Here is a 15000-nt window from a genome sequence, read left to right as displayed (position 1 = left end):
ATTGGTCTTGCAGAGTTTAAAACAACGAAGCTTAGTTTCAAGCAATGGTTAATATACGCGTATTCAAAACCCTTAGCTGTTACAACTTTTTACTAGAAACCATCACGACGAAGTCTTTGGGTCCGTAGACCCGTGATGTACTGCTCCAGGGAACGTTTTGATAGGGTGGAAGCTCAAAATCATAGGTTAAAATCATCGGCAGAGCCCACCAGACACCACTTTTGCTTCATTAGTTCGGACTATAGGCATACGACGATTTTTATCGCGGAGGGGACGTATGACCCAAACGGGGGCTTAATGACCCACTGCCACTGCAAACCATGCTCCTACGACTAAATAGAGGTAAAACTACGATTTGGTGCAATCTTCATGTTTGACCTCGTAGCAAGGTACCCTCCCTATAGTAGGCAATGAACAAATGATCATAATCCCAGGAGGGCAAAAAATGGGAACCCGAAAGGAAAGCGCTGTTGGCGCGCCTAAGCTACTGGCCCGTAGAGTAAAATGGTACCCCCAACAAAGTTGTCGATTGACATTCTGATTGCACTTTTCATCATCTAGGGTGCGTTCCTTACACGTTTTGAGGTGTTTTAGCGAAAAACATGTTTTGAGCCACACGAGCTCTCCGGCCCGTTCGGTGCACATTTTTGAAAAAAGCTAGGAGCTGCCCCTAGGTTCGGGGTGTCACAAAATATTGAAAAGTGGTCAAAAACCGCTATCCAGAATCGGATGTAGAATCATTAGACGAACTTAAAATTGTTCTACGACCAATGTCTGCGACGTTTAGTATTCAAGATATGGCCCGCCCTAGGTCTGACCTTGCATTTTCGTGAAAATTTAAAGCATGGCCATAGGGACGGGTAAAATAGCTATTTTGAAGCAAAACCCGTGACTTTAAATGGCCATAACTTTTGAAAACAAGAGCTAGGTTGCGTTCTTACACGTTTTGAGGTGTTTTAGCGAAAACATGTTTTGAGCCACACGAGCTCTCCGGCCCGTTCGGTGCACATTTTGAAAAAGCTAGGAGCTGCCCCTAGGTTCGGGGTGTCACAAAATATTGAAAAGTGGTCAAAACCGCTATCCAGAATCGGATGTAGAATCATTAGACGAACTTAAAATTGTTCTACAACCCCCAGTCCGACGCCTCGTATTCGAGATATAGCACTTTGTAGGTCTGACCGAGCAATTTTGTACTGAAATGTATGGCGGACATGTTATTCATTAAACAACATTAACTTGCATCGTGCCCTACTTCATCGGCACAGCTACTATCGACTATCTATTGTTGAAATGGATTGAGTTTGACCATTTTAGCTCTTTTCTTATGCCGTGCACCAACATTGTGTACCGATCAGGGAAAGTACACTACGTACGCGTTCATGGATGTATATGTTGGTACAAGTTGCCGGTCGGAATAGCAGTGCACCAAAACTGTGTACCGATCAGGAAAGTACAAGACGGAGGGCGCAGCCCGAGCGAACGCGTTAATGTTTATGTTTGTGCACACTAAAGTTACAATCCTAGGATTTGGTTATTGCGTCGCAGTGCCCGACCGTCGCGGACACCATTCTTGGACAAAAGTCCAAGTACGTAGAGTACATTCCCTAGGTATGTGCCCGTTCGTGACTTTCGTTGCGTGCTTACAGACACGCTTGGGTATGTTTACCATACAAGGTTTACTAGGAAAACCTGGGAAGGACGCTTGCCCTCCCGTCGCGGACACCATTCTTGGAAAGAAGTCCTGGTACGTAGCGTTCTTTAATGTACTTGATCAGTTTGTATTGCATTTGCTTTGTGCAATTGACTTTTGCTAATGCTCACTAAGGGGTGTTCGTTTGCGATGTGTATGATAAGCAACTGTCTATTCTAACCAGCAGTTAAATAACACTTTTCACCCAAATCATAGGAACGTAGAGTACTTTCCCTGATCGGTACACAATTTTGGTGCACCTCTAACTTCGCCAGCACTTTATCGTTACGTTTTGTGCACAACCTTGGGACATGGTGTAAGTTTCATCATTGTTATGTTTGATTCGGTTTATTATGATTGAAAAATACGCTACGTCCAAGAAATCTGAACTCGAATACTTTTGCCACGTTGCGCAAAAAGCTACTGAGCAACTCCTAGCCGTTTACCGATTTAAAATTTAATTTTCGTTATTAGTTTTAAAAATACGCTAAGTCCCAAAAATCTGAACTCGAATACTTTTTCTATGTGCCGCCAAAAGCTACTGAGCAACGCCTAGGTTGGTACATTTTTGGTACATGGAGTGTATGCGTGCAGGCGTACTGCCGTGCTGGACCGGAAAATCGCACTTGCTACTAGAACGTAGAGTAATTCCCCTAGATAGGTGCTTTTGCATGCCTCTGTTCGACGTCCATGCAACTTGGAACGTGCGACACACGTAGCTAGGCTTCCATACATATTCCCTAGGGTAGCACCAAATTGCACACTTTCAGGGGTATATTTTGGTACGGTGTACTGTGCATGGTACAAGTATCATTAGCTCGTGCAATTTATTTTGCATCAAGTTGCGATTGCTGGTGCGTCGAGATAGGAGTGTTTCGCGACTTTTGCCAAGCTTTGGTGCCATTTTGTGAATAATTAATGTTCTAGCCACAATAAACGTGCCACATAATGCCAATAACGAAAACGCCATTTTCAAGGGACTTCCAGTCAAAATGTTTGCAATCAGCGCTTTCCTGTCGAGTTCAGGATTTGGGACTGAGCGTTTTTTTCACGATCCAATCAAACGACCAGTTCGTGAATAATCAATTCATACAACAGTGCATCCCTTCAAAGTAGAAAAAGCCGAATGCTAGGGAGCTCCAGTCAAAAACGTTGTCATTGGCGCTTTCTTCTCGAGTTCAGGATTTGGGACTTAGCGTTTTTTCACGATCCAGCCAAAAGACCAGATCGTGAAATAAACGATTAATACAACTGTACTAGTACATCCCTTCAACTGAAGCAAGCGCACCATACATGACCCGTACGCTAATCATCCAAGCACATGACACGTCAACTAAGTCAACACATAATACAACTTGGAAAACTAACGGGTAAGTAGGTCATCTCGTACACGACGACACACCGACCAAACCAGGTCAACACGTCACATGCACAAGACATCCTACTACCAAGGCCGACCACCTCGACACACGACCTGTTAACCGAACATGGTCAACACCATCATGTGCAAGGCAACCGGGCCAAACGGGTCAACTTATACAACTTGTAACGAGCATGTGTAAGCTTACTGGTGTGGTCCGCACGGTCCTCACATCAAGACAATCAAGTCGAGAACGAGGCACGCCGACAAGCTCATTAGTGTTAAGTGTCCTTCTCCATCCTATGTCAAGTCACTCGTCTGACACGGAAGAAGCCAACTCTTGTCCACTAGTATAAAGGAACGGTCTCCAGACCAGGTCAAGTCACTCGTCTGACAAGGAAGGAGCACGCACCAAGCTTCACCAGAGCACGGTACCACGGTCCCCAGACCAAGATGGTTAGTTACGCCAACGAGGAAGGGGCACGCGTTCCCTTGCTACACTCAACTTAGTACACTCATGCTCTCACAAGAGTATCCCCTGTGTCGACGTGGTCCCCAGACCAAGACGAGCTTGCGCACATCGAGGAAGGGGCACACGGACAAACCACCAAGCATGGGTCGCCTGAGAGGATCGATGCGAACGCATCTCTACAACTCGCAGCTCCCAGCCTGAAGTCCCGTCGTTTGCGGGCGGTTGATAGGTGTCGAAACTAGGTATATCCACGTTGGGCAGAGCTCAAGCCAACGGCGTTCCCAGTTACGGTACTAACACGTGCAGCGAACTCCACTCATTGCGGCCTAGGTATAGCGGGATGAGACGCCGGGCTGCAGACGCAGACTCCAACGGATCTCAGAGGGTTGTTAGGCCCGCTAGCTTCCGAACACCTAATGGGTTTGAGAAGCGCTATCAGCTCGGATTGGCTACGACCTTAGAGGCGTTCAGGCATAATCCAGCGGACGTAGCGTCATACCAAAGTCCGGTCGGACTAGTATTGAGCCAGTGGTCCGTACCTGTGGTTCCTCTCGTACTGCACAGGAATTCCGTTAAGATAGCGACTAAAAGCACACACCAGTAGGGTAAAACTAACCTGTCTCACGACGGTCTAAACCCAGCTCACGTTCCCTTGAAAGGGTGAACAATCCTACGCTTGGTGAATTTTGCTTCACAATGATAGGAAGAGCCGACATCGAAGGATCAAAAGCCACGTCGCTATGAACGCTTGGCGGCCACAAGCCAGTTATCCCTGTGAAGTGTTCATCGAGTAGCCGTCGGGTACAGACGTTTGCAAACACGCTCCGACAAAGTGTGCAAAAAATTCTATAATACCAAGGGACAAATTTTGTCCGGGAGCAGTTCCTAAGGGGCAAAATTTGAAAAGTCCGTTACTGCTCGAAAAGTGCTCGAGTTTACAAAAGTGCGCAGAAAATTCGGGGAAGAAGTGTAGTGCCCGCGGCAGCTCGAATCTGCTCGATTCGAGTAGTTCGAGCAACTCGAAAACTGCTCGAATTTTTCGAAAAATCCCTAAAATAGGTTCAAAAAGGGTCGAAAAAGCGGGCAGCGCAATTTGGACGTGAAAAAGTGCCGGAAAAAAAAATTCGGGATTGGTGCGGATCCATTCCCCACGTGAGCGACGCACCCTCTCGTAATTTTTCGCCACCACCCCTCCCCCCAGCTCACCAGGGGGTCGCAAGTCGGACCATAGTGGAAAACCAGCGTGGAAGAAGGATTCTACAGCAGCGATTGAGCGGCAGAACACCAGCTAGACGGCGCTGCATACTTGGGGTCATCTCGACCCCCGGGTCAACTGACCCCCGGGGTCACATCGACCCCCAGGGTTATTTAACCCACCAACCTGAAAGTCGGCAAAGATGATGGCATCATCCGGGATGTCAACGCGCGCGAGTGCGAGGTCAGTCTCTGTGGACTGCCGTAGCAGCTTGGCATCTGGCTCGAAGCTGTTTGTGACCGAGCCTCGAGTGGCGCTGCCTAGGGTCAGTGTCACAGGCAACAACAAGCCCGCCGTGGCATCCAAGGCCGCCACGGCCACACTGGAGCTCGAGTTGCTTAAGGCAACAATCCAACGACTAGAGGAGCAGAATGCAGAAATGAAGGAGCAAAATGCTCGCCTCTCCGAGCAGATAACTGGCATGTGCCAACTGCTACAAGAGGAAAAGGAGGAGGCAAAACGACGAGAGGAGAAGTTGAGGCACAGATGGAGAAGCTCGCCGCCGCACATCAGCGCGACCGAGACGTGCTCAACTCTCTTCTGGCAGCAAAGGTTGCCGGCGGACAACCGTCAGCTAGTCCGCGCCAACCTCCGACTCCGCTGCCGCGCCGACCCTCTGCGCCGCAGCTGCAGCAACAACAACAGCAGCAGCGGAACCAGCACGAGCAGGAGCAGCCCCGCGCGTCGACGTCGCGCGCAGTCATGCCGCCGCGCAGCGAGGCATCGACAGCCGTCCGCGTAGACGTTGTGCCGGAACTCACCTTTAGTGAGGTCGTGCGGCGTAGATATCGCGGAAAAGCTACGGGTAAGCCACGTTCCCAGCAGCAGCAGCAACAGCAACAGCAGCAGCAGCAGCAGCAGCAGCAGCGTCAGCCACAGCGACAGGCGGTCGCCGGCTCGCAGCAGCAGCAGCAGGAGCGTATGCAGCAGCAACATCAGCAACATCGTAAGCGAAAGCCGAGGCCCGACATCATCGAGGTGTCTCCCAGTGAAGGCGAAACCTGGGATGGCATCTACGAGAAGGTGCGCATAGCCATTCGTCTGGACGCGGCTCACAGCGAAATGAAAGGGCATATTAAGCAGGGCCGCCGAACTCATGCCAGGCTGCTACGTATGGAGCTGAGCAAGACGGCAAACGCTCCGCTTATGCTGGAAGGCGTCCGCAAATCATCGGCGACGCAGGCGTCAGTCGGCTTGTCACAGAAATGGGTGAGCTGCTGGTAGTCGATATCGATCCCCTTGCTACGGAGGAAGATATCATTGCTGCCCTCGATGCTAAGATTGGCGCAAGTGCTGGAGTTGTTTCTGCCAGCATTTGGGAACTACCGGATGGTTCGAAGCGAGCACGCATCCGGCTACCTGTGAAGTCGGCTCGGCAGTTGGAAGGACTTAAACTGTTCCTGTGCGACTGTGTGAGCAAGGTTCGAGCAGCCCCACCAACGCCTCCAGAGCGACAGCGCTGTTTCCGCTGTCTGGAGATGGGCCACATCGCCTCGAACTGCCGTTCCACCGCAGATAGGCAGAATCTGTGCATCCGCTGTGGGCTTACCGGACACAAAGCACGATCCTGCCAGAATGAGGCAAAGTGCGCACTGTGCGGTGGCGCTCACCACATAGGCCACAGCGAATGTGCCCGTTCGGCCCAACGATGTTCCCGGCCCTGAAAGTTCTGCAGGCGAACCTGGGCCATGGCCGTGATGCCCAGAACCTGGTGCTGCAAGCTGCCAGAGAGGAGAAAGCAGACGTGCTCATTCTCTCTGATGTTCTGCGCCCACCTGAAAACAACGGCCGGTGGGCATTCAGCAGCTGCAAGGCGGTAGCGGTGGTAGCTGTCGGTGAGCTACCAATACAGCGGGTGTGGTGCAGTGAAGCTCAGGGGTTGGTTGCAGCGCAGATCGGCGGAGTGGTTTTCATCAGCTGCTATGCTCCACCAAGCCTTAACCTCGCAGAGTTCGAGCGCTTCTTGAAGCAATAGAACTCGAAGGCTTCTCCCACCCTCAAGTCGTCGTCGCCGGCGATTTTAACGCCAGACATGAGGAGTGGGCAGCCTGAGGACTTGCGACCGCGGCGAAGAGCTGCACGGAATGGTGGAGCAGCTTGGCCTAATCGTGATTAATCAAGGTCGGGAATACACGTTTGATGGCAACGGGTGGCTCTCCCGAGTATAGTGGATGTGGCATTCGCGAGCTCGTCGATCGCTCGCCCTGACACCTGGGTTGTCAGCACAAGCTACACCGCGTCAGACCACCGCTATGTTCTCTACACCGTGGGAGGAACACCACCATCCCCCGAACAACTACAGAACCATCAGCAGACAGCGCAGCAGTCGTCTCAGCAGCAACAGCAGCAGCAGCAACAGCAGCCCAACAGCAGCAGTTATCACAACAGCAGCAGCAGCAACGACAGCGGCAACCATCGTCGCAGCAGGGTGATTCCTCAAGCCAGAGGCGTGTGCGTCACGCTGGCCGCCGATGGAAAGCCTCGCAGTTTTCTCCTTCCTCATTCCTCGAGGCGCTGTTCGCTGCGGACTTTGTCCAACGCGCAACGAGCCAGGAGGGTATGATCGCAGCCATGCTCAAGGCTTGCGACGAGACGATGCAACGGGTTACCCGAGTGCACCAAGACCCGCATCGGAACATCTTTTGGTGGTCTCCCTCCTGGCTCGTCTGAGGAACAATTGCGAGGTTGCCCGTGACCGATTGCTGCAGACGGCTGACTTGGAGGAGCGCAGCATAGCAGCAGCAGAGCACAGGACAGCAAGGGCGGAGTTAGCCGAGCAATTCGAGCTAGCAAGCGGAACTTGTTCCAGGAGCTGATCGAAATTGCAGAAGAGAATGCGTTCGGGGCAGGATATCGGGTCGTTATGTCTCGGCTCCGGGGCAGTCGGATGCCGTCCGAAGCGGACCGGGGCGTCCTCGAACGTATTGTATCCGACCTCTTCCCTGAGCATCCGCCCTGCGACTGGTCGCGGCTGAGCAACGTTGGAAGCGTCGAGGGAGCAACAACAACGGCGGGAATTGCACCGGTAACGGACGACGAGCTGCTGCTCATCGCGAGCCAGATGGCGAGTCGCAAAGCACCAGGGCTCGATGGCATCCCGAATGCGGCGGTGAAGACGGCAATCACCATGTTCCCGGAGGTCTTCCGGGTCCTGTACCAGGATTCGCTCTGAACCGCGCTTCGTTTCCGGCGCAGTGGAAGAGGCAACGACTGGTGTTGCTGCCGAAGCAGGGGAAGCCTCCGGGAGAGAGCAGCTCGTACCGACCCCTCTGCATGCTCGACGCACTGGGAAGGTACTTGAGCGCCTCATCCTGAATCGCCTCAATGAACATCTCGAAGAGCTGTCTTCACCCCGACTGTCGGACCGGCAGTTCGGATTTCGTCGAGGGCGGTCGACAGTGAGCGCCATCCAGCGGGTTGTTGAGGCCGGCCGTACCGCCATGTCGTTCCGGCGAACGAACGGCCGGGATAACCGTTTCTTGCTTGTGGTGGCGTTGGACGTGAAGAACGCCTTCAACACGGCCAACTGGCAATCCATTGCCAGCGCCCTTCAGGCAAAAGGTGTTCCCGTCGGCCTCCAACGGATGCTTCGAAGCTACTTCGAGGATCGTGTGCTGTACTTTGACACGAGCGAAGGCCCGTCGTACGGCATGTAACTGCTGGTGTTCTCAGGGGTCCATCCTGGGCCCAACTCTGTGGAACATCATGTATGACGGGTGCTGGACGTGCCGCTACCTCCCGACGTCGAAGTCATCGGATACGCGGACGATCTGGCGCTGTTGGTACCTGCTACCACCACGGACGAGGTTCGCGCGAGAGCAGAGGAGGCCGTTGACCAGGTCCAACGTTGGATGCAACAGCACGGTCTGGAGCTGGCCCCAGCCAAGACTGAAGCCGTCCTGATCTCAAGCAAGAAGACTCCGCCGCAGGTGACATTTCGCGTCGGTGACGTGGAAGTCCAGTCTTCTAGGAGCATCAGGTACTTGGGCGTGCAGCTCCAAGATCACCTGAAATGGCGAGATCACGTCACGAAAGTCTCCGAAAAGGCGTCGCGTGTGGTGGCAGCTGTAACGCGCCTCATGCAGAATCACAGCGGCCCCAGGACGGCCAAGTCAAGGCTGCTGGCGTGTGTGGCAGAATCGGTGTTGCGGTATGCTGCTCCCGTCTGGGCTGAGGCAACTCAGGTGCGAGAGTGCCGACGGATGCTGCAACGAGTTCAGCGAAAAGCAGCCATCAGGGTGGCACGGGCATTCCGTACCGTCAGGTATGAGACGGCCACCCTACTCGCTGGACTCGTACCGATATGCCACCTCATCAACGAGGATGCTCGGGTTCACCAACAACTCCTTGCTCCAGACCGTGCTGCAACGAGGGAGGACATCCGGGCGACGGAGCGGCAGAACACCATCGACTGCTGGTAGGAGGAATGGGATGCCGACGCACTGCAACAGGATGCTAGCCGGCACACGCGGTGGACGCACCGTGTAATTCCATCGGTCGGCGACTGGCAGTCTAGGAAACATGGAGATATGACTTTCCATCTGGCACAGGTTTTGTCCGGACACGGATTTTTCCGTGACTACTTGTGCCACAATGGATTCACGTCGTCCCCAGACTGCCAGTTGTGCGTCGGCGTCCCAGAGACGGCGGAGCACGCCTTCTTCGAGTGCCCACGCTTTGCGGCAGTTCGACAGGAGCTACTGGCGAGGGAGGTCCAGACCCTGTCTGTCCGGACACCCTCCAGCGGCACTTGTTGCGCGACGCCGATAGCTGGAGTCGTATTTGCGAAGCCGCGAAGCGAATAACGGCCCAACTGCAGCGAGCGTGGGACGAGGAGCGGGCAGCATTGGCTGTTAACGTCATCGAGCGTCAGGACGAAGACGCAGCAGAGCTGGAGGCCCAACGCGCGGAAGTGCGGCGGGCCCGTAACGAGCGACGCAACGCCAACCGGCGAGCAGCAACAGCACGCCGGCGGGAAGAACGTCGAGCTGGACTTCCCCAACCCCACCAGCTTCACCACGGACCGCTCAGCGACGTGCAGCGCTTCGTGAGCGTCAAGCGCGGTTCAGGAGAGGAGACGAAACCGTCGTCTTCTCGGGACGTCCGGCCAGGCGATAAACAATGACGATGACGGCCGAGAACGCGCGGATTTTGCAGCCGGACCATCTGGTATGCGCAACCGCGCAATCGACGAGGAAAACGAGGCCACGGACGGTGGCCTGAACGCCGCGGAACAAGCCGCCGTGGTCGAGGCAGAAGTTGCCTCCCGCTAGGCGTGGTATGCACGTAAAAACAGCGACGCATCGAGCGTGAAAAAGCGCCCTATTTAGGGAATGAGTGAATTTTTCGGTTGAATTTAGAAATAGAAATAAAACATGGAAGGTGCTTTTCGCACGGACAAAAGGTTGGCCATTAAGCCATGAAACCCCTGCAGGGTAAGCCCTCGCGGGTAAAATGGGGAGCGGGAGGGTTTAATTTTGAAACAAAATAAAAACCCGTTTAAAAAAAAAAAGCCAGTTATCCCTGTGGTAACTTTTCTGACACCTCTTGCTAAAAACTCGTTATAACCAAAAGGATCGTAAGGCCAAGCTTTCGCTGTCCCGAAGTGTACTGAACGTTGGGATCAAGCCAGCTTTTGTCCTTATGCTCAGCGTGTGGTTTCTGTCCACACTGAGCTGACCTTTGGACACCTCCGTTATCGTTTTGGAGATGTACCGCCCCAGTCAAACTCCGCACCTGGCACTGTCCATGACGTGGACCGAAAGGACCTGTCCAGGAGTCTTCGAGCCGGGCGGCGCGCGGAACCGGGGCAAACGTGACATCATAAACGATCGACCGCGCAGAAGCAGTGCACCACGAATGCACCGACGTACGCAAGCTTGTACCCTTGCGGGCCACGGCTCACGGTCGGACAAGCGGGTAACACGCTACACACGACGATGCTACGATGCAGTCTCCCCGGCGGCACCACCCAGCGACACACTGGACGCTGAGCGAGAAACACGGCGCATTGGGCGCGCGCAGGCGAACCGCCGCCACAGCCCCCGGAGGAGGTGCGCGCACGATCCGGACCTGGGGCCCGCGCTTGTTCCACCCAATCATGTAAGTAAGGCAACAGTAAGAGTGGTGGTATCTCAGAGGCGAGCTCCACGAGGAAGCCCTCCCACCTATGCTGCACCTCCTATATCGCCTTACAATGCCAGACTAGAGTCAAGCTCAACAGGGTCTTCTTTCCCCGCTAGTGCATCCAAGCCCGTTCCCTTGGCTGTGGTTTCGCTAGATAGTAGATAGGGACAGAGGGAATCTCGTTAATCCATTCATGCGCGTCACTAATTAGATGACGAGGCATTTGGCTACCTTTTTTTTTTTTTTTTTGTTATCGAAGGGGAAATCTTGCATAAGACACCTGGGTGATCAACCCCGGTAGTGTGAGATTCTTACTCACTAAAACCCTCCGTGCCTTCAACCGGCCCCGAGTGGATCACCCGTTAGGGTATCGACGTCACTCGGGCGGTGGATGTCCATCATCCCAGGCAACGAATGGCTTCCAACAGTGGTGATTAGCCACTGTCTAGCCCTCGGCGATGAAGCTACGATGAACTACGATGAATTCTTGTCGTTACTCGTCGTCACTGTCGCTGCTCTGCAAGGCCAACTGGATGTTGGCGAGCAAAGCACGTCGTTCGCCTCGTTCGATGACGTGTCTTCGATGTTGTTGTCGAATCATAATCGCCCGTACTGCTTGATGAACCATGCTCCAGTTATATCTGTTAGCAGACATAACTTCGATGATGTTCTCCGGCGTTAACTCCTCGTCGACTTGATGCTGAAGTCTGATGATTAATTCACGATGACGTACACAATGGAATATCGTGTGTTCGGCGTCCTCAGGTTCCTCGCACGCATCGCATAGCGGCGAACCCGTTAACTGCATCCGATGAAGCTGGTAGGCGTAGAAGCCATGGCTGGAAAGAAACTGAGAAAGAAAGAAATCTACACCACCAAATCTTCTACTTATCCATCTGTTGACGTCGGGTATGAGACGGTATGTCCACCGACCGTGAACACTCTCATCCCATTCTCGTTGCCATCGTTCCATAGTTGTGACACGTTCCATGTTACGTGCAACCGATCCGGCGATGTTCTCTGCTCGTCTCCGATGAAAAGTCCTGGAGTCCTCGTCCAGGAGGAGATGAAGCGGGATCATTCCCGCAAGCACGCAGACTGCATCATGAGAAGTTGTCCTGAAAGAAGAGATAACTCGCTGGACTACTGGCCGGTAAAACCGTCGTAGCCATTGTCTACGGTTAGCAAATCTAAGGGTATGACACCAAATGGGCGAGGCATACCGGACCTTCGCCACAACAGTAAGAGCAATTGCTCGCCTAGCATTACTACTCGGACCTGCCTTATTAGGCATCATCCTTACCAAGGTGGTCCATAGCTTCGTCGCTCTCTCCACCGCATACCTGATGTGTGAAGTGTAATCGAGGCGGTCATCTAGACCATCCCCAAGTACTCTTAAGCTGCGCGACGAATGTACTACGTGATCACCTACCCTGATAGCCCCATGCTGTATCCTCTGATGGGAACTGACCATAATAAACTCGGTCTTGGTCGGGGCTATCTTTAATCCGTTGTCGGTCATCCATCGGTCGATGATGCGAATCTGACTGGAAACGAGAATTTCAATATCATCAACACAATTACCTTCCACCAACAGTACTATATCGTCTGCATAGCCGATAATCCGTGCACCTTCCACCATTGCAACTCGTAGGACTCCGTCGTACATGAGGTTCCATAACGTTGGGCCAAGTACCGAGCCTTGAGGTACACCCGATGTGACTGCAATCTCTGCCGGTCCATCTGTGGTATCATACATCAGCACACGATTCCTAAAATAATCACCAATGATATCATAAAGATATTTAGGAGTGTTAATTCTCTGTAAAGCATTTGCAATCGCCAACCATGAAGCACTGTTAAAAGCATTAGTAACATCTAATGTAACAACCGCACAATACCGTCCACTGTATCTGTTTCTACTTCTAGCTACCGAAACAATGTCCACTACCCGTTGAATCGCATCAACTGTAGATCGATCGACTTCTGAAACCAAATTGGTCGTCAGACAGTCCGTTGACCTCCTCGATGTGTGCATTTAGCCGTTGCACTATGATGCGTTCTAAACCTTTACCTGCCCCGTCTAGTAGACAAATGGGGCGAACTGAACCCGGTTCCCTGGTGGTTTGTTCGGCTTCGGTATTAACACCAACCTCTGCCTTTTCCACTCATCGGGGAACTTCGCGTTCTCTAAACAGCCTTGGTAAACCCTGCATAATGACATCGGTTGCAGTCAACATACCAACTTTCAGCGCCTCATTCGGGATACCATCTGGTCCCGGCGCCTTCTTGTTAGGTAGTCTCCTGGCAACCGCAAGAATCTCATCATTAGTTACCCTTTCAAACTCTCGTGGCTGATCGATACGATAATCAGGCCACACCGTGTTTGGGTGAGTAGGAAAAAGCTCGCTCACCACTTCCCTAAACTCGTCCAATGTCATGGTTCGGGGTCCAATCGAACCCTCGGCCACTTTCTTGAACGTATGATATACTATACCAAATGATGCGTTGTTCGCTGTTCCCAGGAACTCTTTCCACTTCCTCTGTCGGGTATGCTTGATCAATCGCTTGAGGGCATTCCGTGCCACCTTGAACTCGTCCCTAAAAGTAGAATAGAGATCAGTATTAAAAGCTCTTTGCGCTAATCGATCGCGGTGTTTGCACTCTTTGCGAAGTGCCTCAATCTCTAACGTCCACCAAAATGCACTCTTGTTAGAGTGTACCTCTTACGTTTAGTCATCGTCGCATTGCACGCCGTGACAAGTATACGCATTAAGTCTTCGCTTGTTGTGACCTCGGTCTCAAAAGCGGCTTGCATCATAACTTCAAATATATCTTTGCTAAAATACTTGATGCTCCATCCCGTTATGGGTCGGGACAGATTACGCACGCTTTGCGTCTCAAGATCTATTCGTATTGCACGATGATCAGAGTTCATATAGCTAGATAACACCACCCACTTAAATGATCTTGCTACGGTTCGGCTCGCAAAAGTAAGATCAACTACTGACGTGCGCCCTGGTCCAACATAAGTTGGGGTGCTGCCGTCGTTCAATAAAATTGCGTCAATCTGCGCAAAGGTTGATAAAACCAACTCACCTCTTCGTTTCTGGGTTTCTCCACGCTCGCCAAGTTGGTTGTTCCAACTTACTGACCAAGCGTTGAAGTCCCCCGATAACGAATTTGTGGATACCGGTTACGGCCATTACCGTGTTATCCAACATGTTCTGGAACTCTTCCATACTAAATCTAGGTGGCGCGTAAACGCTAACCACTCGCATATCACCTATGTCAACTATCATTAAACCCTTCAAAGCCTTACTGACTACCTTAACTGGTAAGTCCGCGTTAACCACTACCGCTGCTGTGTTATCGTCATTGCGTAACACTTTGACGTTGGTTGTTGCCAGATACGGATCTGCAATCAACACTATATCCGCAGATTCTTCCCTAATCGTTTGCCACATTAACTGAAATGCAGCATAACTATGATTCTGGTTATGTTGTAGCAACCTAACCATTATGATCTAATCGTTCGCCTTCGGGGACACATATAACTGCCCGTTGCGTGAAGGTTCTGTGACCTCGTACCGCAATCCAAACACTTGACAGAGTTGGTACAAGCTTGCTTCTTGTGTCCACTCAAACCGCATTTCCAGCACAGATTACTTCTGTCTGGTTCCCTACAATGGTAGCTCGTATGGCCTACCTTCCAACACTTATAGCATTTCTGCTCTTCCATAACCTCGCGGATATGGCATATCGACCAACCAACTTTCAGCTTTCCCAAATTCAGGAAGCTTTGAAAGTCTGGCAGCGATACGTTGATCCGTGCCCACTGCGTACCGGCCGCGCGGCCTTTCTTCATTTTGATACGATCTATTTCTATCTCGATGTTGAGCTGTGCTTTGACAGACTCCGCAACCTCCTCTGGGGTGGTAATTTCATCGAGATGCATGATCTCAATCATTTTAGAAGGAGCTAGCGTTCTCACTGACGCCTTGCCCTTCACCGCTTCCTTAACCTTTGGGGCAATTGCACTAGCAGAACTACCCTGCTTAAGTTCTAGCAACATGCCTCCATTCTGGGCCCGTCGG

The 15000-nt window shown here is 52.1% G+C and overlaps 1 pseudogene; it reads right to left on the bottom strand.

Moving 5' to 3' along the window:
• Nucleotides 1–9972: 9972 nt before the first annotated feature.
• Nucleotides 9973–15000, bottom strand: part of LOC120907781 — an 8842-nt pseudogene continuing 3814 nt past the window's right edge.

The sequence above is a fragment of the Anopheles arabiensis genome (genome assembly GCF_016920715.1).
Source record: "Anopheles arabiensis isolate DONGOLA chromosome X unlocalized genomic scaffold, AaraD3 X_pericentromeric_contig0019, whole genome shotgun sequence".
Lineage (NCBI taxonomy): Eukaryota > Metazoa > Arthropoda > Insecta > Diptera > Culicidae > Anopheles > Anopheles arabiensis.
This window is presented reverse-complemented; position numbering and strand designations above follow the sequence as displayed.